This window comes from Engystomops pustulosus, chromosome 11, assembly GCF_040894005.1.
Source record: "Engystomops pustulosus chromosome 11, aEngPut4.maternal, whole genome shotgun sequence".
Classification (NCBI taxonomy): Eukaryota; Metazoa; Chordata; class Amphibia; order Anura; family Leptodactylidae; genus Engystomops; species Engystomops pustulosus.
In genome coordinates, this window is record NC_092421.1 from 25,775,723 (window position 1) to 25,800,823 (window position 25,101).

At 38.8% G+C, this 25,101-nt stretch overlaps 1 long non-coding RNA gene across 2 annotated transcripts in view; it reads right to left on the reverse strand.

Annotated features, from left to right (window-relative positions):
• Window positions 1-201: 201 nt before the first annotated feature.
• The window catches only part of LOC140106223 (uncharacterized), a 361,334-nt gene continuing 336,434 nt past the window's right edge, over window positions 202-25,101 (reverse strand). The window contains exons 3-4 of one of the 2 annotated variants that reach the window (XR_011850737.1): window positions 12,071-12,133; window positions 202-650 (exon numbers count right to left, since the gene is read on the reverse strand). This is a non-coding gene — a long non-coding RNA (uncharacterized lncRNA). The remainder of the gene's footprint in view (window positions 651-12,070; window positions 12,134-25,101) is intronic. The other variant, XR_011850736.1, reaches the window with a different exon arrangement.

Consider the following 25,101-nt stretch of genomic DNA (forward strand, 5'->3'; position numbering starts at 1 on the left):
CGTGCACCGAGCCGCGTGAGCAGCAGAGACGGCCTCTGGAGCCAGGGATGGGAAGTACCGCTGGGCTCCGGGGACACGTGGGGGGACATGGGTGCGCCCACGATCCGAGACAGGGATTGCGGGATCACCCGTGAAACTGCTCAGGCATGTAAAAACCACGAAATGAGGTCACGGTCCAGCCAAATTCCCGACACGGTACATCTTTATTGTGGTAAAATTACCATTGACAGTCCATAGAAATACAAAAATGTTAACGCGTTTCAAGTGGAACACTCGACCTCAATCATGACTACATATAATAATGACACACACAGCAAACTAATAAAAACCCTGCGGATCAAAGTTAGCCTGCCCCCAAGTCTATACACCACTTCCAGTTCACTAATGAATATTCATGAAGAGGATGTCATTCATTTCTTCCAAGAGAGGGATAGAACCTGATTAACACTGATAGTGCTCGGCGTGTTGCATACAAAAAAAATAAATTGTGAGCTTGACATGTATGATCCGTGGGATGTTACCAGGAGTAAATGGAACCTGGGAGACCATAAACATCCAGAAAATGTACACAGAAAGAATTCCAGATAGTGGGATCTCGGCAATGCTAATGGCAGGTTACTTGTTGTGAGGACCCATTAACCCATGGTAACCTGTAGTTAAAAACAAAAAAATAAGTATTAATAAAAGCATGATGAGTGTTCATGAAAAAGAGTAATACCAAATGCAGAGCAATAATATCCAGGGATTATTTTACAAGAGATCTTATAGCAACACAGTTATACATACCAAAATCTTGCAGAATGAAAATGTTAAACTTTTTATTTAGGGAATTTTTACGATAATGGTATATAATTTCTTTTTTTATTTTCCATTTCTTTTTATTTTCTGCATATTTGCAGGTGGTGCATCTTGCAGCACCGCATTTCTAAAAATCTTGTACAGACAGCCATGTTTTTTGTCGATTTGTTAACTAGGTCATCCACTTCCTCCCAGATGACATCTGACAACCCCAGCCAAGAGTCAGTAGGTTTGTCAGATACAAGCCTTAGTTGGCATGGCCCAGGAGCAGGTCAGCGGCACTCACCTGTCCTTAACCAGCCTCTGTCCTGTTTATTTCCCTCAGCTAGAGAGCTACTAGGTGGTCTGGGCTCAGCGCCAATATATAGCAAGGATGAACTCCTTAAGGACAGTCAGCAGCTGCTGGGAAGTGAAGAGGTGGGGCAGACATCCACTGCTTTGTGCAGTAGGCGGGAAAGTAGAGATGTGGAGAGTGGTACTGGAGGTTATGTTGCACTTGCAAGTAGTCAGGCTGTGCATACTGAGACTGTTGAGGAGAATAGCAGTGACAGAGAAACAAAAAATTGCTGTGGGGAGATGGGGGGGAGCAGTAGCAGCTCTAACAGCAGCAGTAGACATGCACCAGTTTTCTGTTGGACTTTGCACATTCTTTTCAGTGCAAACTGCTTGCACATGTATTTAAGAAAATCCTGCACCACATTTGAGTTGCAAACCCTTTGTGGTGCAGCTGCATGAGTCATCATGTGACACAAATGTGTACACTGAAATGGGCATTTCGATGCTCAGTTGGACCATGCGCCAGATTTGACATGCAAAGTCCGACAGAAGTGTGTTGCACGACCCATGTTAAAAGTGCACAAAAAAAAAGTGCTGCACTTGGTCGGAGCACTGCAGAGGGCACCAGAATCTTAAATCTAGTGCCCTCTGCAAACTACGCAGGCAAACTGCACATAGGGGCATATTTATCAGGACCTCTGCGCACCGCCAGTGGCGCAGAGGCCCTGAAATAATCGCAAATGCTAGCTTATTGCTAGCTTTTGCGATTATTTTCCCCAATCTGCCACCTTCACGCCAGTGGGGCGTGAAGGGGCGTGAAGGGGGGGCGAACCTATGGCACGGGTGCCAGAGGTGGCACTCAGAGCCCTATAAATGGGCACCCTTGCCATCACCCCAGGGCAGGGTTCGCCAGACAGGACTCACACCCCCTGCAGTCCCAGGCAGCCATTGTAGAAGGAAGCTACAATGATAATACAAACTACTTCTTCTTTCTACTGTATTGGTGTCCTCAGGTGAAACCTGTGAAAGAGTAGGTTACTCCTTAAATTGTCATATCGGCACTTTGCGAAAAATACGTGGGTTTTGGTTGAAGTTTGGGCACTCGGTGTCTAAAAGGTTTGCCATCACTGGCATAGAGCATGAGCTGATCCCAGTTGCCCTAAATGTGCCATGGATGCAGCAGGACTAATTTAGGTCATGGGGAAGTTGCCTAGATTAGAGGGCTTGAGTTTTGCATATGATTAGACACATTTTTAAAAGTGATGGTCCTTGCAGAATCAAAAAAGGAAATGCCCAACAAAATTTAAAGCTCTATGATGGAGGTTGCTGAATACCAATGGGCTGCCATCTGCATCAAAGTTGGCCTTATTGTATCCACTGGAATATAGGCCTCAGTCAGGAGAAGAGTTTTATTTATTTATGTTTTTCTTTTATGTTTGTGTTTTTGGTACGCTTCTATGTCTTGTGTCCTACATACATAATGGTTGTATGAGAAAGTGTTTAAAGGGGTATTCCCAATTTAGCAAGAATGTTATGAAGTTATAAAAATTTCCAATATACGTTATGTATCAATTCCTCACGGTTTTCTATATCTCTGCTTGCTATCCTTCTTCAGAAAGCTTCTATGTTTACTTCCAGTGGACAGAAATCTGACCATGGTCACACAGGTGCACAGCTTGTTAGTATCATAGAGAGTAATCAGAGCTGTCTGTTATAGTGAGCCGTGCACCTGTGTGACCATGGTCAGATTTCTGTCCACTGGAAGGAAACATAGAAGCTTTGTATAGAATGACAGCAAGCAGAGATCTAGAAAACCGTGAGGAATTGATACAGAAAGTATATTGGAAAATTGTATAATTTTTCATCATACAAACAACAACAATAATTTGCTGAAGTATATGTTCTAAATAAAATGAGTACATACAATTCACACTGCTGACTAAAAGATATTTTTTCCACAGCAGTTCTATAGTAAACTATGTTTTAACAAATATGCAAAATCCACACAAAACACAATCTATATTATTGACTATGCAATGTTTCTGTTGTAGCATAATTTCCAGATCCTTAATTATTTGGAAACAAGAATTTCTGTAAAACAAAACATTGTTCTATAAGCACTCATTGATCCAAATATATTGGAGCATTGATTAATACAATGTGAAGTGTCAATACTCATTGCTAGAGCATTTAAGGGAAAGCTATTTAATTCATACCTTATAAAGCAGAATCACTGACAGAATCCTTTTTTCATCATAATTTGTAAGCCTTTTTATGGTCTCCTTTTACTAAAAATGATTTTTTTTAAAAATATACTAATGAGCTGCAAGTGCTCCAGTGGGCTTCCCCAAAACCCCTCTAGGCCTCCCCAAAACCCCTCAATATAATGCCCTCTGGAGCACTTAAAGCTCTTTTAAAACATAATTTTTAAAACATAATTTTTAGGAAAAGTAGACGATAAAAAAACGATTACAAAGGACAAAGAAGGTGCAAAGACGATTGTGTCAGTGACACTGCTTTATAAGTTATGTTTAAGACAGTAGATTTCCTTTAACTGTAAAACAATACATATTTCCAAGCCCTTATTTCACACAGGACAAAGCATTTATCACACCGAAATGAGACTAAATGAGGTAAATAACAGTTCATCCAGATGTGTGAAATTGTGTGGCTCTAATGGGAAGAAGACTGAAAATGTCTATCTTGCAGTGATAAAACACATGAATGACAGTAAATCAGTAAAAATATGTTTCTTATTTATTGCATTTCCCGCAAGTTTGATGTTTTTTGTCCTACGGTATAATAGTGATTTACGCTGATCTTCCACTTTATTAGATACACTACAATATAATTGACTACTCTAACATCAAAAGATTTTATGTTCAACACATATTTCTTCAACAAATCTACATTCCATACATAAAAAACTGTAAATATCTGTGAAGAATATATTCAGAATATACATTTACATTTCACACTTATTTCTGAACTCTTTAGTCTGGAAAAGAGACGACTAAGAGGGGACATGATTAATTTATATAAATATATGAATGGTCCATACAAAAAATATGGTGGTAAGTTGTTTCAGATTAAATCAAATCAAAAGACGAGAGGGCACTGTCTCCGTCTGGAGAAAAAAAGGTTTAATCACCGGAGGCGACAGGGCTTTTTTACTTTGAGAACTGTCAATCTGTGAAAATAGCCTGCCTCAGGCACTGGTCACAGTAGGGACAGCAGAGAGCTTCAAGAAGGGTCTAGATGCCTTTTTACACCTATATAACATTGATTGTTATATAGAATTGTTTCCCCTAAATCCCTTCCTCATCCAATCCCTACCCTTCCTTGGTTGAACTTGATGGACAAGTGTCTTTTTTCAGCCGTAGAAACTATGTAACATAGGATAGAGTAACATAGAAATCACAGTGAAATGTAAAATCTCTGTTATAATTACTCAACAGATAACACAGGATCACTGCTGGAACCAGTGCCGCCACTAAGAAGTTAGGGGCCCCTAACTGGCAAATTTTGTGGACACCCCCAATCCAGCCCTATGTACACAATATGTTCCCTGCACCTGGAAAAGGAGGAGGGTTTTCTGTGACTTGGGGCCCTCTCTTCCTTGGGCCCCCTGAACAGTCACACTAAACCCCCCCTGATAGCGGCCCTGGCTGGAACTACTGCACCAGAAATCTGGCGTTAATTGATTTCATTTTAGGTTACAGATGAATCTTTGCTGAACCTGCATTTTCATTGGCATTGAATGGTCATCTGATGTATATGAGTTGTCCTTACCAACCCTTAGTGGCAGATATCTGGAAAAAAGGATGAGACGTGTGGATTTCAACATAACTAATTCCTATTTCTCAAGCAAGCTCCAAATGAGAACATGTGCACATTTGCCAGGCCTAATGTTGATGTGTAATGGAGAGTCATGAGGAATATTATCAGCCACACATCCACTAAAGGAAAATTTAGAGGATCCCTAAATGTAAATAATGCACTGTAAAATATTATCCTCTAACTTACATCCAAAATTCCTAAGTAAATATAATGGGTCTAATTGCACATAAATAGTGTATCAATAAAAAAAGAGTCTCACTAGTGCCACATATTGGAGGTAGTGAGATTTTGAGGAAATCTACTATTCTTCCTTCTAAAAACAACTTTTAAATTATGCCAATGAAGAGCTCTGGGAGGGGTTTGGGCGTTATCATAGATCCTTGGGCTGTAGATTCACATTGTGCAAGAGCACATCTTACCCTTGTCCTTCTCTCCCAGCATTTACCCCATCCCCCTGTCTGGTGTAATCTCTTGTCAGCAGAGGAAGTCTCAGCACACAGTGGGAGGGGGAAGTGCTCCTGTAGAAGCCTGTGTAGCTACAGTGCCATGGGGCTTCAGTGAATCTGCCTTTCGAACTAATTAGCATAATTTTAAAAGATGATTTTAGAAGGAAAGAGGCCATGAATTACAAATGGAAGACGATTACCATGGTGCCTGGAGCTATGAGTAAGTATCCCTAGTTAATCATGCTTGATATGGATAGTAGATTTACTTTAATTAGACAATATTTTTTGCATATTTTTTAAAATTTCTTGGAGTATTGCCAATTAAACTCCATGCTAACCGATCCCTTTAAGAAGAGTCTTTACTCATTATCCAATGCAACACAAAATGATTCCATGATGTTATCTTCAGAATACTGTTGATACTGGAGTGCTGCTGTTCTCGTCAGAAGAGGCATAACAAATAGGTCTCTTGTGAGAGATCCTTTTTAATGACAGCTAAGTTTACACAGGCTGATGGCATGGTCATTTGCATGGTTTATTTAAATTTTTGTCGCTTCAGTGTAATTTTCGTGAGCAAAAGGGTCACGTTCAATTACCAAGTAAAATGATGATTTCAGAGGAACCAAGCATGCATGAAACCAAGCACATACTATTATAATACTGAGTCCTGTTACTTGATGAACTGCAAATGACATCTCTATTTACTGACTCCCATTCCACTAAACATTAGACTAAAACTGTGCACATGGCTCAGTTATATTAAAATTTAGGAATAAAATAACATTAAATGATGGAAGTTTGTAAATTTGACCAAATCAGAGGTATCAGGATGCAGCAGATATCTTAATAGCGTGGATTCACGCTATCACGCAGAATCTTGCAGACATGATTGTGACTGTCCCATTGATTTGAAAGCGATCACTATGCCAGCCCACACATAGGAGGTCACCAGGTCCACCACCGTGACCGGAGACCCGCAGTCTTCTTTATGGGATATTTGCTGACCGCAATCCCGTCTAGTTTCTTTGCATGCCTACATTGTGTTTAATTTATGCCAGGCTTGTTTACCACGGCCGGCAAAAGCACTAGTACACTTTAATTCCCTCTGAAGAGTTGATACGAAACGCGTCAGGGATGTTGGCGTATTTTAGGGGGCATGCGTCTGTCTAACAGGGACAGCTGTGGACTGCCCTTGTAAGGACGGGAGCTATATCGGACCACATAGGGAAAGGATATCCGCCCCCTCCCTTGGTATCCCGATCTCCTGCCCGTCGATGCACTTTACGTCCGAATCACGGTAAGACTACTTATTACCTTTTTGAGGTGGCTTTCCCTGGATGTTGCATAACCATTATACCTTGGAGTATTTTACTTCTGCTATTGGTGTCATTCTAACCAAAAATAGGTATGTGACACTAGATATACTGTTTTTATCATTCGATTTATTAAAAGTTATATTTTATATTGTTCATACTCACCCCCTCTTGTGCTAATCTTGTTATAATTGACTGTGAGTAGATCTGGCGATTCCTGAATGAAACTTGCAGAAATTAATATGCATAATGCAATAGTTGTCTTATTTTGATGAAAGGAACTGATATTTTTTAAGAAATATGTTGTATTGAGAATTACAGTGGGAAACAAAGAAAACTATTCAGTTCAAAGGACACGTTTAGTTTCTAATAATAGCTGTCCAACAGTGTCTCAAAAAATGAAATCCCTGTAAAATGGAATTGACTGATTAGAAGGAATCAACCACAGGAAAAAAAAAAATTAAAACCTATAAATACTCACCTCCACTACTCTTCATCTTGATCCCGGCGCTGTCCTCTGCTAGTCATGACACGCCGGGATCACCCAGAAAAGAAAATAATTAGCAGCATGAAGCTGCGGGACAAGATGTCCAGTGCTCCGGGCTGCTAATTATGCACCATTTCGCACCTCCATCTTCAATGCTGGGAGCATGGGAAAAAGAGGTGACGTCATGCGAGAGGCATGCTCTTCCAGCATGGAAGAGGGAGATGGCAAGGGCATGCATAATTAGCAGCCCTGACCACCGGACATTTTGTCCCCACTCTCCGTGCTGCTAATTATAAGTTTCTTTTCCCGTCCTGTCTAGACTAGCGGCAGAATGAAGATAAATATGACTGAAGATGAGTATTTATAGGTTCTTAAAATGTTTTTTCAGTGGTTGCTTTCTTTTAATAGAACCTATCTAGGTTCTGTAAATCTTAGTTTATTAATTAGTATATTAATTTCCAAAGTAATATACTCTGAATTAACAGATTAAGCCTTGCTGAATTCACAATTTTTGGAGGGACTGAATGATCATGTAGAGTTTCCCAACTCACCCTCTTCTCTAATGATCTTCTTCCGTCATTATAGCCACAAATGTAACATCTGTGCCTACAGAAAACTGCACTGCTGACTGTGATTTTGTACTTAGTTTGCATTATGTCCAGCACAAGTCTGTCTTAATTGATTTCCAACACACCCATCTGTCTCCTTATGACTTTGTTTTGGGCTGAGGACAGTTAAGCTCACTATGATAGATAAAGGCCTCCTCCACTCGCCTGCTAGTCTAGGTTTGCAAGTAGACCAAATTATGTTTTGGACTAGTACTCTGATTTCTCAAAAGAGGAATGTCTGGCGACTCTCCAGTACTTGCTATAAGTCTTATTTGGAGCTTGCTGGCATTTTCTAGACTTCTGCATTCTTTGATCTTTTGACCCTTGATTCTGTCTTCTGACCATCTGTTTGTCACTTGGTTCTGTACTAAATTTTCCTCTTGGCTTTGACTTATATTTGTATCACCATTCTTCTGTGTATGTTTGTTTTGTTTTTGTCTCCGTGTTTACACTTTGCCACAGGAAGGGAACATCAACAAGTTGTCACTTACCGTCTAGGGTAGGATACACAAATAAAAACATTTGGTTGGGTGTAGCTTTAAGGCTTACTGCCCTTGCCTGTCCTTTTTTTTTCATCTTGTTGTGCATTCCCTAACAGCAGCAATATAGCAAATTCAGAAAATTTTGATCGAATCAAGAGGCATATGGTTATGTATTTATACATAATATCAAAATGTATCAAATCTACCGCCATCTACAACACTAAAGAATTAACGTTTCCATTTAAATTTCCACATCTGATTGTTATAAGTTACTTATGTCACTGCATAAATTGCTGAATCACATTATTTCCCCCTTTTAATCTTCTGTGCATCTAAACAAGCATACACAATGTAAATTTCTAATAAAGTAGCCATGACTGCACTCAGGATGTATAACATCTGGCTTCCTGCACAGTGCTGTAATCTTCTCTGAATATAATCACAAATGTTGGATACATGTCAGGATGTGTCATTGCCTAGGGATCAGTAACAATGACCAGACACAGTCCATGGCTTACGTTGCAGTACATGTAACTTGCACATCATAGCTCCCTGCACTATGAACTATTCTGGACCATCGGTGTGTGAGCCCCTGTGTTTAGAGAAAGTCATCTTACATCAGACTAAGACTCTTGTAGGAGAATAATCCATTGTAATGGTAATAATGCTCTGTATAAAGGAAGTACACAAAGTAATAGACACCCAATGGTAATACAATACTTTTACTTTTGTCCCTTTTGTCTATCTTCTGGAATTATCTGCATTCTGTAAACCTGAAACTGTCAGCTGACAAAATCCTTCTGTTCTGGTAATCTCACTGGAGCTTTTCATGACGTGTCAAAGCTTTGTCTTGTGACTCTACATTGGATCTATCTTCCAAGCTCAGAGCAATCTTTCATGCTGGAACCCAGAGCTGTCCGCATGGCTGCAGAGGGGGAATGTCAGATGAACTATGCAGTTTTGTCTTTGTATGTCCTTATTATAGGAAATCTTGTAGGAGTTATGGAACAGGAAATTAAGTAGCAACATATTATTTAGAAAACTTTGATATAAGTGCCTGGTTATAAAAATTTGGCAAATAATACATAAATTAAAAATGAATACTTGCTTCCAGTTTTTCCTATAGATATAATTGTGTAGGAGAAAAGACAAAAGTTGTCCAAACCTACGAATGTGACAGCTCTCTCGCCCAACGATAATTGTACAAGTTAAATTTTAGCTCCTGATCCTTTTATTTTAAAGGACATCTACCCCCAGGATGAAGGATTGTAAACCAAGCACTGTGTACTGGGTGTGTACCCAGTGTTTGGCAGGATCCACTATCTTTAAGCGGTAAAAGGACCAGGCCCTTTCTTGTTTTTTCATTTCCATTTTTCACTCCCCACCTTCAAAAATCTATAACTTTTTTATTTTTACACGTAAAGAGCTGAGTGATGGCTTGTTTTCTGCGTAACAAATTGCACTTCATATAATATATATATATATATATTATCTCTTGATATGTTAGATAATTATTTAAAATCTATTAATTGCAAATGGAACACACTTTCCCGGTTTAAACCATTCTTTGGTGCATCTCACAAAGAAGAGAGAAGGAAATGATCATGTTCCCACTTCAGTAGGTTTAGAGAAAAAAATTGTTATAGAGTCTTGGCATGACAGGTTCTGGGAATCATAAGATCATACCAACAAACTTCCTAAAATATAAATGGGAATTAAATATGCAAATGGTTTTCCAGGGTGGCATAAGAAAAACATTGCTTCAAAGATACCTAAAAGACCTGTCAAGCATGACTTTTTAGAAGCCTAGTGCATGAACTAGTATACAAAATGAACAGACTCCCAAATGTAGATAGCACTGTTTTGATCTGTTTCCATCTACTCAGCACAGTATAGGGAGCTGGTTTGGCTGGTTGAGAGTCTGTGAACACAGGTCAGGGAAGAAAGAGTTCTCCTTATGGAGAGTTTACCATTAAGACTAGTCCCTACTAAAGGTCATGATTGTGGGAATTAAAATTGTTTCAGAAGGAGAACTCTTTCTTCTTATCGAGCCAAACCAGTTCCCTTCACAGTGCGGAGAAGATGCAGACACATCAAAAAAGTGCTGTCCACAGTTGGGAATAGATATACTGGTTTGGCAATTATCCTATGTCATGTCACTAGGCCCCAAGTAGGGCATTCATGGCCTTTAAAGTCTTTGAATTAGCCGTAATGGCAAACTCTCCCTTAAGGCAACTTTTTGCAGATGAAGTGAGGGGTTATTGTATGTAGAGTGTGGATCCCTTAAAAACCTCGAATAATATTCTTCATGGTATAGCTTTTTGATTATTTTTACCACTTTAGTTTACATCTCTTTATTTTTTTTTTTTTTTTTTGGGGGGGGGGGGTTGAGTCCAACAGATAAATGTTATACTTGAATGATTTATCATCTTAGGGATCACATGAAGATAGATTTTGTTGACCCTGAACGTATGCCTTGCATCTTTTACTTGGTATGAGTAATACTAATAACTAAATTAAAACTTGCGGAATAAAGCTGTGATTTTATGAAATCTTAAATTGGGTTTCCATTCTTTTTAAATGGGCTCTCTTACTTGGGGACAGAGAAAAATTTTCTTAGCCATTTTTCTAAGACGTAAAAAAAAAGTATTCACTTTGCTTCTGTGGTCAGACTGGTGTCAAAGTGGTCCACTAGAATTCCAGAGCATAACCTGGTCAGCTGAAGCTCTAACCTAATGCTGGATCCCAAAGGTCAACCTAAATTGGAAGATTGCTGGGTCTATTTACAATTGGCTAATTGGAGGTCAGGAACTCTGATAAGCCCCAGAACTGTGTCAGGACCTACTGACCTATAGGGGCAGATTTATCAAGCAGTCTGAAAGTCAGAATATTTCCAGTTGCCCATGGCAACCTATCACAGCTCAGCTTTCATTTCACCAGTGCTCATGAATATTTTAAAGGGGAGCTGTGATTGGTTGCCATGGGCAACTGGAAATATTCTGACTTTCAGACTGCTTGATAAATCTGCCCCAGTGTGTATAAAGTGTGGGCTCCTCACAGTAATTAGGCCCATATATAAAATGATGTACAGATCAGGCTAGTACCAGAGTCTACATAAGTTCTACCCTAGCGCACGCTACTCCATAAATGGAGAATGTGAAGGCAGAATGCACGTTAGAAAGCTTATGTTTTTTTTTTAGGATTTTGCATTTCAGTTTTACATTTCTCCTATCTTTTTTGGTATTTCTATGTACAGAGCTGTATGAGTGCTTGTAATTGTAATTGTAATTCCTAGCAGCACCATTTAAAATTCCGTCCCATGTAAAAATATACTACTTTCTAAAGGATTTGATTTTACAAATTTCACTGTGCAGTCCAAATGACACATCCCATTTATTCTTTTGCTTACTATGATCACGGAACGTATACCAAATTTATTGTCTTATTGCATCTAAAAAAATGTCAAAAACTTTGCATTAAAAACAAACTTTTGTGTTGCCTTACCATGACACCCATAACTTTTTCATACTTTGGTATGTGAATCTGGTTAAGATGTCATTGTTTGTGGGATGGGATGACGTTTTCAATGATCTTTTTTTTTTTTTTTATGTTATGGGATGTAAAATGCCTTGTATACTTTGACATTTTTTTAGAGCGGTCAGGAAGGGGAATAAATGTTTTCATATTTTATTAGATCAAACATTTTGGGACACGGGGATACATGACATGTTTATAGTTTTCTTTTATTTATTATTCATTTGACTTTTTTATGTTTTTAAAAGGAAATTAACAACTTAAAAAAAAGGCTAGAAATACTTACCTTCGCTCCTCTTCATCTTGATCCCGGCGCTGTCTATCGCTAGTCTTGACATGCCGGGATCACCTAAAGGAAGAAAGTTATAATTAGCATAAAAGATGTCAACCGCTCCGGGCTGATAATTATGCACACCCCCTGCCACTTCCCCCTCCTATGAGAGGCTTGAATTCATTCTGGGAGAGGGAGGCGCAAGGGGCGTGCATAATTATCAGCCCATAGTGCGGGCATCTTGTCCCCGCGATCCAGGAAGTTAATTATAAGTTTGTTTTCTGGGTGATCCCGACGTGTCAAGACTAGCGACGGAGAGCGCCGGGATCAAGATGAAAAGAAACGGAGGTGTGTATTTATAGACCTTTTTTTCTTTATTTCCTTAAAAACCAATTTCCTTTAAAACCAAGAACTCTTTGTTTTTATTTTAGTAAAAAGCATACAACAATTATCAATAAAAAAAATAAAAATAAAATGTGTTTCAAGCCTGGAGCCGACTCCTTCTCAGTTGCTTATCTGAGGAAGATTCTATTAATGAAAATCTCCATTTCTCTGTCTTTACAAAATACATCTAAATAATGAAGAGTTACACCAATAGTCGACAATATTATTAATACAATATGACGTCTGGATCTCCAGATTTATTGGGCACCTTGTAAATATTAAGCCTCTTTTGCTATAAAGTGTAGATTAATAAGTAATGTTGACAAATTCTATCATATAGTCTGAGATGTGTCTGCAATGGCGTTCTATTTTTTAATATCTTTTTAATGCAGAAAACATGTCATTTTAGTAATAAAGAGATCTGAATGCTAGGAGGTAAAAGGGAAACAATTTCCATAGAAGATTAAAATGCACATTCATTTCAATGACTCTGTTTATTTTGACAGCATCAAAGTTAAACTGTAAACTGTGTGTAACATAGCTGAAGTGGAAGACTACAATGATATGCAGGCCTAATGGATAGCACAACGTAATGGTAAAGAGGATGCTCATAGAAGCTATGTTAAGTGCAGGTTATGAAAAAAACATTTCCTGTGCACTTGAACAATATCATCTACAGTATGAAGTTGCTCTTTACAGCTGTGCACATTGCTAGAGATATATAGTAAACATAGATCCTAAATAAATATAAAACTATATGGATATTAAATACCGTATTTTTCAGACTATAAGGACAAAAAATTCTTTGATTTTCTCAGGAATCAAAGGTGCGCCTTATAGTCCAGTGCACGTTGTATATGAACCATACTTACAGACAACAGCTGCCTTGAACTGTGCACAGGTCTGACACCTGCTGGTCATTCATCCTTATAATCAGGTGTGCCTTATAATCCGGTGCGCCTTATATATGAACCTAGAAGTTTTAGCAGGTATTTATTGATGGTGCACCTTATAATCCAGTGCGCCTTATAGTCCGAAAAAACGGTACTAAACAATTCACTATTGTAATAGTTTAACCCCTTAATGCCAAGGCCCTTTTTAGTTTTCCATTTTTTACTCCCCAAATTCAAAGTTCTATAACTTTTAAATTTTTCGATATACACAGCTGTTTGAGAACTTGTTTTCTGCGTAACAAATTGCACTTCATAGTGATGGTATTTAATATTCCATGGCGTGTACTGGGAAGCGGGAAAAAAATCCCAAATGCAGTGAAAATGGTGAAAAAAATGCATTTTCACCATTTTCTTTTTGACTTAGATTTTATGTCTTTCACTGTGTGCCCCAAAGGACATTTCTATTTATCCTTTGGGTTGGTGCGATCATAGGGATACCTATTGCGTTTTCCTACATTTACAAAATTAAAACCTCCTGTACAAAAAATAAATTCTTAATTTTGCCATGTTCTGGCGCTAATGAGCTTTTAATACTTCAGCTGTGTCAGGTGTCATTTGTTTTGCAACTTTTGGTGATGTTTTCAATGCAATCATTTTTAGGACTGTACAGCCTTTTGATCACTTTTTATAGAATTTTTTATATTTTTCAAAATAGTAGTTTCAAAAGTGGCATTTTTGACTTTGGGCGCTATTTTCCTTATTGGGTTAAACGCCAGGAAAAAACTTTGTTATATTTTGATATATTGGACATTTTGGGATGCTGTAATACCTAACATGTTTATGATTTTTTGTGTTGATTCATATTTACCATATATACTCGAGTATAAGCCTCGTTTTTCAGCACAAAAATGTGCAGAAACCCCAAACTCGGCTTATACTCAAGTAAAAAAAAATATAGGTTTTACCAGGTTTTTGTGGTAAAATTAGGGGCTTCGACTTATACTTGGGTCGGCTTATACTCGATTATATACAGTATATCAGTTCTAGGGAAAGGGGAGTGATTAAAATTTAAAGGTTTTTAAAATTTAATTTTCTTTAAAACTTTTTTAAATTTTTTGACTATTTTTCAACCCTCCCAAGGGTACTTAAACCCCAGGTTGTCTGATTGCTCTTACCATATACTGAATGGGTAGAAGCGTGTTCTCACTATACAGAGCAAACACCCACGATGTGCACCACCAAAGGATTAAAGTATATATGAAGGGGGGGTTTTGGGGAAGAGGGAAAAGTTGTGAGTGTATCACTTTAAAATGTAACTTTTATTTGTTCTTATATTAAAATAACCAAGACTCGTTCGTGTGCGTCTACATACACCATGAGGTTACAGTGTGGTAATGCAAACCACATTTAATCAATGTCACCGTGGCTATATACTGTAAGCCTGGGACAGTAATACAGGAGGAGGTCCCCTTAGTTTGAACAGTCCTTCTGTAATCCAATGTCACGTCCTCTTAATAATTATCATCCAGGGGCAGGTGCTAATAATCTGCAGGCCGCCTGAGAGCACAATGCTTCTATGTGTGAATAGAGACACAGTGCCGCGCTGTGTCAGATTCGTTGCTAGTATCGATACAGTGCGGCAGCAGCTTGCTGTAGCTAGTCTCCGCGCACTCACACACGTTATGAATTATATCAGCTGCAGGAACCCAGCGCTGCACTAGCTCACTATTGGTATGTATGCTAGCACTGTCCCTCAGTTAATTGTCCCTATTCTGTGAGCATTGATTAGTGAAGACTGTCCCAACGCATGTTTCGCCAGGTCACCCTGGCTTCTTCTAGAGAACTCTTACTTTCTGAGTTAAAACTAGACAGCCTTGGGTAGCCTAGACAGCCTAGAGGAAGCGACGGCGAAACGCGCGTCGGGGTGCTGTGGCGGTGGTCAGAGTTACTATTCCTATTTGGCTACATACTACACCCTGGTGGGTAATGGAACTGGTTACAGCCTAATTGTATTTACTGATATTGGTTGGATACTTAAGTGTACTTACTATGTATTGTGTTATTTCAGACCACCGCCACATCTTTGTGGTTTTTATGTATAGTTTTTAACTGTTTTTTTGTGGTGACCGATTAAATAAAGACATATATTGTTTATTGTAAATCGTGTATTTAACTTTATTGTAGATTGATGTACTTATTTGGGTATCCTATCTACTTCTATTGGTATTGCTTGTGTTTGATTGGTAGTAGGAGTTGGATATTTGGTATTGGGTTATCTTTTTTGGTATTCACAGCCTTGGGTCTTCGTCAGACCTGAGGCTGTCATAGCAACTGATCGCTACTCGCCGTCACAGCACCACCACGAGTTAAATGCATCCGGCAGCTTTGCCGGAGACATTTACATGGTGAACACCTGCAATCATTGTCAGCACCGACCGCGGGTGTTACAAACATCTGGGCTTCAAAGATAAATGTAGCACACTGCATTAAAACTTTCAGGCAGCGAACTATGGTACGCTGCTTGATTCTGGACCTAAAAAGTCTCAAACAGCGAAAAGTCGGACAAAAAAAATTAAAAAGAAAGCAATAGGAGTAATACATGTCCTACATAGTGATTTATTCCCTTTGTGGAAAAATCTTGATCCAAAGGTTCGGCACAACATCTCCTACTAAGCCACGCCCCCTTGTCCAATTTGATTAAGTAGAGTAAAGTTTCTTGATTCATGAACAGTACTGACAATGGCTGTCCTTTCTCATATGCTGGAGTGTAATTATACTAAAAATTCCCACACTTTGTGAAAGAAATAATAAAAAGAGTATTGAATGTTCACTGACCGGGAGTTTAACAGCCTTGCTTCAAAAGAGACATGGAATTAAATAGGTCATCAATGGTCCCAACAGGCAATGGGTAGGTCAGTAACCTCTATGTTCATTGCAAAACAATGCATTATATCAAAAAGTGGAAAAATAAGTGTCAAAAGGTGCTTCTGAAAATAGAAAAGCAAGAAAATGCAGAATACCACTGACAAAGGATAAAGCGGAGTTTAGATTTGGTGTAAACAGCTCCTGGCTAAGTATTACCGGTGCTGTCATGTAAACAAAATTATTTCCTTGCAATAAATTCCCTCTAACATTCTCCACAAACTTGGCAGATGGAATAAAAAAAAGAAAAAAAGACTGAAATATTAATAATCCTTTCAAATTATTGCAGCAAATAACTTCTAAGCCTACATGGAAATCCCCCTGAACTGGGCATTGCTAAGCCACTAGAAAGTGTCTTTTATACATGAAAGTTGGGCTTTTTGAGTCATCTACACAGCAGACTGGCTATTAATGGAGATTAATCCATATCTCCCGTGTTCTAGGTAAATGCAATCTCAATAGGGTCCCGTAAGGGAGTGTGTGTTTAATTTCTCCCACTGTGATGTACATTAAAATTCATTGAATGCTCTTAGCAGAGATGACATTGTGGAAACAAGGGAGGCAAGACTGATTCCCATTATTGGAGACTTCTTTCATTTTCAGAAGTCTACTTTATGGTCACTTCAGCAGATAGTACCGAGGCAATTAAACCCTTCATCCACTACCACCATGTGAATCTTTAACTACCAGTGGAAGAGATCGATTATTCTTAATAATTGTGTTTCCCCAGATCTTATATTTCTGACAATGAAATAACTCAAGGAATCCCAGTTACATAGGATTGAGGTTAATAAAGAAATGTTAAGGAATCTGCTGTAATGAAATGCAATTTTAATTTGTGAAATTCAGTCTGTCATTAAAAAATTTTAATTCCCTTCTTCAACCTACATTAACATACCTGAGGGTATTTATGGACTTCTATGACACAAGAAAAGGCATAGAATCGCTAACACTTGCAAATTTTTTCCCTTTCTACCACCTCCCCGCCATTGGGGTGGCACAGGGAGTTCCTATTGCCGCGACGACACACTAGCTATAGCCAGCGACTTTTCACATTTGAAAAGTCTCCGGCTACACTTATTTCTACGCCAGATAGGACTTGGCATAGAATCAAAACGGCCTAAGCCTTTTGATGTGTCCGGCTGTGCCAGAGTGGTGGCAGGGCACCAGCATATGATAAATAACACCCCCCTACAAATTGCCAGATTGATATTCACATATTCGTTTCTTTTATCAATAAAGGGCAATCCTACTAATAATACACAATATTTGCTCTGAACTGTAAGGTTGCACCTTAAAAGGGTTGGCCATCTATCTATAAATCTGTTACATTAGAAATTTCTCTGCATGTACCTTTGCTTGCATTAAGAGATTCAGCCTTACCCTGTTCTCACCATGCTACCCACTGCATATATACACAACTTCCTGTTTATCATTCCTTCAGGCCATCCTAATGGCATCACCAATATAGACTCTTTCTCTTACAGTCCGTCACACTGACGGATACAAGGAGAGGAGAGTGGGGAGAGCAGGATTAGTCGTAATCTGCTGCAGAGCCCTCCTATTCATCAGTGTTCAGACATGCAAACAATGATCCACAGAGAGTTTGCAGACAGAACTGAAGTAAGTAGCAGGAATGCTGAATCACTTGATGAACATTCAGGAATTGTTATTATTATGGCAATAAAGGCAACTGTGTACTTTTACCATGTAAATAAGTGGCCAACCCATTTAATAAAAAAACATTAGAAATAGGTGGGTTTGGAATGGGAAAGGCGGAGGTGCATGGGAAGAATCCAAGTCAGAGTTTGCATTATGTAGAATATGACACTGCTTGGAATATAATTAACTCAACCTGGTGATTTCACATCCTTTCAAACATTATCTTTTTTCAATTGGGGGAATCCTGTATCCAGTGGTATCAGCATAATTAAAAGATAAGTAATGAGATTAAATTTGAACAGTCTGGTTCCCCCCACTTCTAGTCCCAAAGATATCAAAGATAATGAAAGTTCAGGAGATCATATCTACCTAATTTTCCCTTCTATGTCTTGCCAAATAGTAGGGCAAATCCACCAGATGTGTCTGAATGTTTAGGTTATTTTAAAATCTAGGATAGGAGGCCATACAAAGCTGCAACATTTAAATGTAATTACTGTTATATAAAATACATGACAATTAATAGTCTATTAATACAAAGTGATTTTTAAAGTACCGGTACATTTTTATTGATAAATACTTCATATATATAACGTATAGAACATGATGTAAAACAAGCAATGACAAGTAAAAACTTACATCACTTCTGAGTCAGGTTGTTGACCAAATGATGCACATTAAAAAGGGTTTAGCCACTATTCCTCATGTTTATTGTAATGTGAGTTTAGCTGTGGGGGGCAGGATATTTACCAATAAACATCTATTAAAAGTTCTGCTCGACTTTCTTGAAATGTAAAGTGAAGCCTCATGCCTTTTATTCCCACAATTCAAAACATACTGGAAGGTTGATTAGATTGTGAGCCCCATTGGGGACAATTTATTGACAGAACTGTCCTAAGACAGAATGGAGCCTTATTAGTCAGGCCTAAAATATAACTTTTATTTTTCTTATAAAAGATTAAATCATAAATTTGTGACACACATGGTTAAAAACCGCAAGTGTGAGGCTGTAAACTGTCCTACTCTAATAAGTAATGCTGGGTGTGAACTCAGCCTATAAATATCTATCTCTGGGTCCCTGCAGCGAACCGTTAATTAGACAGCCTCAGACTTAGCAAATTAAAAGCCAAACAATAGCCCCCCCGACATGTTTCGCCGGAGAACCAGCGTCATCAGGGGATCGGGACCGATTTGGCAAGCTCTGTGCAGCGCTGCGTAATCTGTGTGCTCTATATAAAGGAATTATTATTATTACTTTATCATCCAAACATTCCTGACCATAAAATGGCTGCAGATGGAGGGTCATGTGATCTATACTTGTCCATGAACAATCACCCTGCCAGGACCTTAATCTTATATTCATGAATACTATCATAGGGTCCTGGTAGGGCAATTTCTCATGGACAGATCACATGACCCTCCATCTGCAGCCATTTTATGGACAGTAATGTCTGGCTGATGAGGTAATAGACAGGAGGCTTCACTTTACATATCAGGAAAGTGGTGCTGAACTTTTAGTAGATGTATATTGGTAAATTATCTAATATCCTGCCACCATACTTATACACACATTACAAAAACACGTGAGAAAAGTGGCCGACCCCTTTAAGCTCACAGCTTGAAGAAAATACTGGAATTCAGTAAATTAGTATTCTATCGCAGTATATTCATTGCCTTGTGAAACATATAATGTAAGAAGTATTTTTATATCATTTTCATAACTCTTCTTTTCATGCATATAAATGCATATATCTACTATAAACGTCTTGTATATGGATTTTAAAATATTAATGCGCCATAGCATTGGAAAACAGAGAACCAGATAAATGTTGTGCTGGTCTGTGTCTGCTTAAGTCAACACTGCTTGATATCTGTAAATGTTTGTTTAGTATGAAAAACACACAAACAGGAAAAATGGATTTCCCCAAGGAAGTCTAGGGATCCGAATGATTAGTAATCATACTTCTGCTAAAAGCACAGTGTACGAAAAGAGTGCTAGCAACAGAAATACTGTAATATCAAAATCACCAGCACTCATGAAACATCCTGAATATTGTCAAATACAATCCAAATTCTCATCTGTTATTGAGGATCATTTGCATGACCCCTTCACTCAAAGTCCTCCTTTTTTAAAATTTTCTTTTAAAAACTGTCCAGCAAACAATGCAGCCACAACCAGACCTGGTGTAAGCTATTAGACTGGGTAAGTGGTGGTAAACTCAACCTGCAATGTACCTGCAGACTACCAAACTGCCTAAAGCAGATAAGCCACCCTGATAAGGTAGAACTAGCTATCAGGAACCTTACTAATAGACCCTGAGGGACCCTGCAAGGTGACAGGGAAAACTTACTTGCCAGCTGCTGGATGGTGGAGCGGACAGGAAACAGGAAGTCAGATACAGAACAGTGTGCACAGTAGGACACAAAAATGTGTAAAGACAAAAACACAAAGCTCTCATGAAACATCCTGAATATTGTCAAATACAATCCAAATTCTCATCTGTTATTGAGGATCATTAGCATGACCCCTTCACTCAAAGTCCTCCTTTTTTAAATTTTCTTTTAAAAACTGTCCAGCAAACAACGCAGCCACAACCAGACCTGGTGTAAGCTATTAGACTGGGTAAGTGGTGGTAAACTCAACCTGCAATGTACCTGCAGACTACCAAACTGCCTAAAGCAGATAAGCCACCCTGATAAGGGTGAACTAGCTATCAGGAACCTAACTAATAGACCCTGAGGGACCCTGCAAGGTGACAGGGAAAACTTACTTGCCAACTGCTGGATGGTGGAACGGACAGGAAACAGGAAGTCAGATACAGAACAGTGTGCACAGTAGGACACAAAAATGTGTAAAGACAAAAACACAAAGCTGATTCAGAGAATGTAGGGACACACTGGCAGAGACACGATCCATAGGGACAAACAATAGATATGGACAGAAATGTAAGGTCAGGCAGAACTAGGTCAAAATCAAGATGGCGGTGAAGGCACAGAATTAAATTACTAGTGAGGTTGTAATTATAGTAGAGGTTGGTTACACAGAATAGCATACCCATATCAGTAATAGGGAAAAGTATAACGAGACAAGTAGAACCAGCAAGGAGTTCCTAGACGCTGCCCCCAGCAGCTGAATGGATCAGCCATCCATCACTCTAGTAACTCACAGGCTGCAGAGACCTGGTTTTGGCTCAATCAATCAATCACAACACAGCAGCAACCAAGACACAGGAAAGCAACAATCCAACCCAAGATGGAGTATGTAAATGGTTAACACCCTAACTACCGAACCCATAATGCAGTCAAGACCGACTATGTACAAAGAGCCCTCTGCAAACATCCTTAACGCATTATGGCATACATAGATCTCCCAGCCTCACTTAGACTTGAACTTTCCTACTTATAGAAGCTGTTTAGACAAGTCTACTAAGACCTACAGTATATATTATAAAGCCATGCAGGTCGCATCAAACATCATCTTTCACCCCCCTGTGGTCAGCGGACCAGTGCATTCCATGGCAGACAGAGCTAATAACGTGCGACTGGAGGGTATGTGAGGTAAGCACAAAAAATTTTAATTCCTGACAATTTCAAGGTGTATGTCACCCTGACCAGGGACTTGTCTATTTTAGTAAAATTATCTAATTAAAATCAAATGTATTCCAATGACTTCTTTTAATTTTTCCTACCATGTTTCAAAGCTCTATTCATACACATAAAATGTTAAGAAAGATTTCATTGATTTATCTTTTTCTGGCTTGTTTTGTTTTCTTTCGTCCAGACATATTGAAAACCTAAAATGACACTTTAATCTACGGAAACTAAATAAATATATACCTCAATTACAAGAAAGCAGAATGTTTGGGTAAAAAATATATTCTTGGTGATTTATGAAGAAACCAAATCCTTATTTACAGACAGGGAACATTCTCTCTTTAAGACTCTGCTCTGTGTCATCTGTGTAGACTATGGCAGATGTTGGGCTCATTACATTGCTGCACTGTAACAATGAGTGACAGCTTCCAAGAAAAACAGTGAAGCAAAAACCACATTTACACTGGCTCGAGTGAAATACAAGGAGTTAATGTGTCTCTTCATCAGTAAAGCAGTAAGCTAATGTTTCCCAGTCTAGTCATTAATCCTGGAGCCTCTATCTCCCTTTGTTTGTTCATTTGAATGCAGGCGAAGCGGGCAAATTGAAGCCAGGGCAGCAAAAATGACAGTCCATGTTAGGCATAATAGCCATGCGAGACAGATATAACCTTAAAGAAAGGAGCAGCAGGTGTAGCTGGCTATGGCTGAGGGACGGGATGTTTTTGCAGGCTCATTTTTAATCCTGGAAAGGTGGTCTGCTGTGGGTGGTCTTAGAAGCAACCAGTATGAAACCACTAACACGCATTATTGGGTATACTAATAATCATAACGTTATGGCACTACTGGAGTTGCCCATGTTAAGTCAAGCTGGGCCCAGTTAATATTTGCATACCCTGAAAGTTTTTGAAAAACAATGCTATTACCCTATAGAAAATGCCAGATTCAAGACTCATTTTCCTGAGAGTAGTTTGCTAATATAAGGTTGTGGTAAGAATCTTCCTGTATGAAACACTGAACAATAAAGTGCCATTTTTTATCAATAATGACCTGTATCTTTAGAATGAATCTAGTTAATCCACTTAGGGGGGAGCAGTCTACTTCCTGTTTTTACCACGGTGGAGTGGTGAGTGCTGCACTCCATGGTCATGATGATCAAGCCACTACTCTACTTGTGTTTTCTAGTCTAAAATTAAACCAGGTATAGCTGCTGTCTCCTTTCTCATCCTACTGTACTAGATACAGCAATTTTCAAAGTAGTTTTGTTATGTACACGGTCACCCCTAGTTAATGGACAGAACCCCCCTCACTAATATACCCTATATGGAATCCAGACCGAGACCACTTGGAATTAAGGGAACAAAAATAAGGAAGAGGAGATTTTGACCGGGTGTTTGTGCCATATTTGTCTACATCCATAATGACTAATCAAACATGAACCATACCATCTAGACACTCACATTTAAACCCATCTATATGTATTGCTATGAGCTACAAGCACTCAAAGAGACACATGTCTCAGATGATTCCCCTTCACTTTGCTTGGTTGTTTTCCTAAGTAGTAAACATTTCCTCCAAAAATATGAGTTAGTACTAAAGTAAGCTGTTTTCTTGTTGGTATTATATTATTAAGCTGTAATGATGTGTTTATACACCTACTCACTCTTTTGCAAAGCAACAGCTATGTGACTTTCTTTCTTTGACGGATTCCGATGTAATGTGTTTTAATGGCTAAGGGTGCATCAGTCGGAGATTCAGCAAAGGAATAAAAAGTATATACTTGCTTATTCCTGCGGTTTTCTTGTTCTAATTGGCAGCTAGATGATTCTCTGAGCTCTGAACTGGCAGAAAGTTTTTAAAATAAGAATGGCAAAAAATTTATTTTTGACTGATCCACATGTTTGTTGCAAGCCGCTAAGCAAAACTAAACTATATCACATTATTGCTGTCTCTCCCACACTGGACCATTTAGGAGTTCAAAATAACAAGTCTTCAAAAGTTTTCTTAAAAACTTAAAAAAGTATAAACAAAAATGTGTTGACTTGTCTGTTATAGAATTTCCATAGGCTGTCGCTTGTTTACGATAGCCCTTGCCGCCGATAAGGCGTAGTTGGATAAATCAAGAGGCTCCGGCCTCTTCATGTCCTGCGCAGCGGGAAATAAATGCAAATGTATGGCAGTAAGCTACCATTTGAGATTATTTTTAGGGCTTCCAGGTCAGTGTCTAGGCGCAGAAAAACTGACAAATACTACCTACATGTCTAAATTCTCAATGGGCCACATTTATTAAATTGTTTGCACCAGTTTTATGTCCGGCATTGAAAAGAACATGCAAACAAGTATTTATGAAGTACCGTATATACTCGAGTATAAGCCGACCCGAGTATAAGCCGAAACCCCTAATTTCAACACAAAAAACTGGGAAAACCTATTGATTCGAGTATAAGCCGAGGGTGGGAAATGCATTGGTTACAGCCTCCCTGTATATAGTCTGCCAGCCCCTGTAGTATACAGCCTGCCCAGCCCCTGTAGTAGGAAAAAAAATAACACTGTACTCATCTTTCTGACGTCCCCCATAGGTCCTCTTCTGTCTCAGACTGTCCCAGACAAAAGAGGACCTACAGGTGATGTCAGAAAGGTGAGTTTTGACTTTATTTTTTTTAGTTGACTGTAGTATAAGCTGAGTTAGGGTTTTTGAGCACAAATTTTGTGTTGAAAAACTAGGCTTATACTCGAGTATATAAGGTATTTACACCAGTACTGTATTGTGGCTGCACTGCGTCCACCGCAACACAAAATTCTCCACCTAGAGGGGTGTTCCGGTGCAGAGTCGGACCGTGCACCACATTTATTGTTGTGACTGAACAGAATTGTGTTACAAACTCTATGTTAAAGGTGCACCAAAAAAAAGTTGGTGCAGGGTGCACCAGATTAATGAAGACTGTGTGCCACTTTTGTTTAAACTGAACGCTGAACACTCAACAAGCAAACTGAACCTAGTGTAGTTTGCACTGTTTTGATAAATGTTGCCCAATGGACCACATTTATTAAAGCATTTGCAGCAGTTTTCTGTCTGATCTTGCACTAGAAAGAACGTGCAAACTGCTTCCACGTGTTTTTAAGAACAGTTTTCCCAGTGTTTTAAGAAATGTTTTCTGACAACACATAAAAAATGTGCACCAAAATGGGCATTCGGGTGCACAATTGGGTCGTGCGCCGAAATTATGCAGAATGAAGCAAGTGCACACAAAAAAAAGTTCTGCACCATTCTATCACCCGCTGCACCCGCTATAGGCAAACTGTAGTTTTCAGCCAAAAACTCTTAATGAGTTATACATAAGGAAACATGCACATGTATGTGTGCAGCCCTGGAAACGGACCGATATGTTGGTCCAATTCCACAGACTGCACACCGTACACAGGATTGAAATCTGTACATTATGTTTAATGTTTATGTATACATAATGTACACATAATTCCCACAAAGACAAGATTCTTAAATATACTCCGGATTACAAAATAACACATTCTCTAAATTACTGTTATTAACAAAAATACAGCATTTCACATGTATAATTTCAACCTGTCTCTATCAGT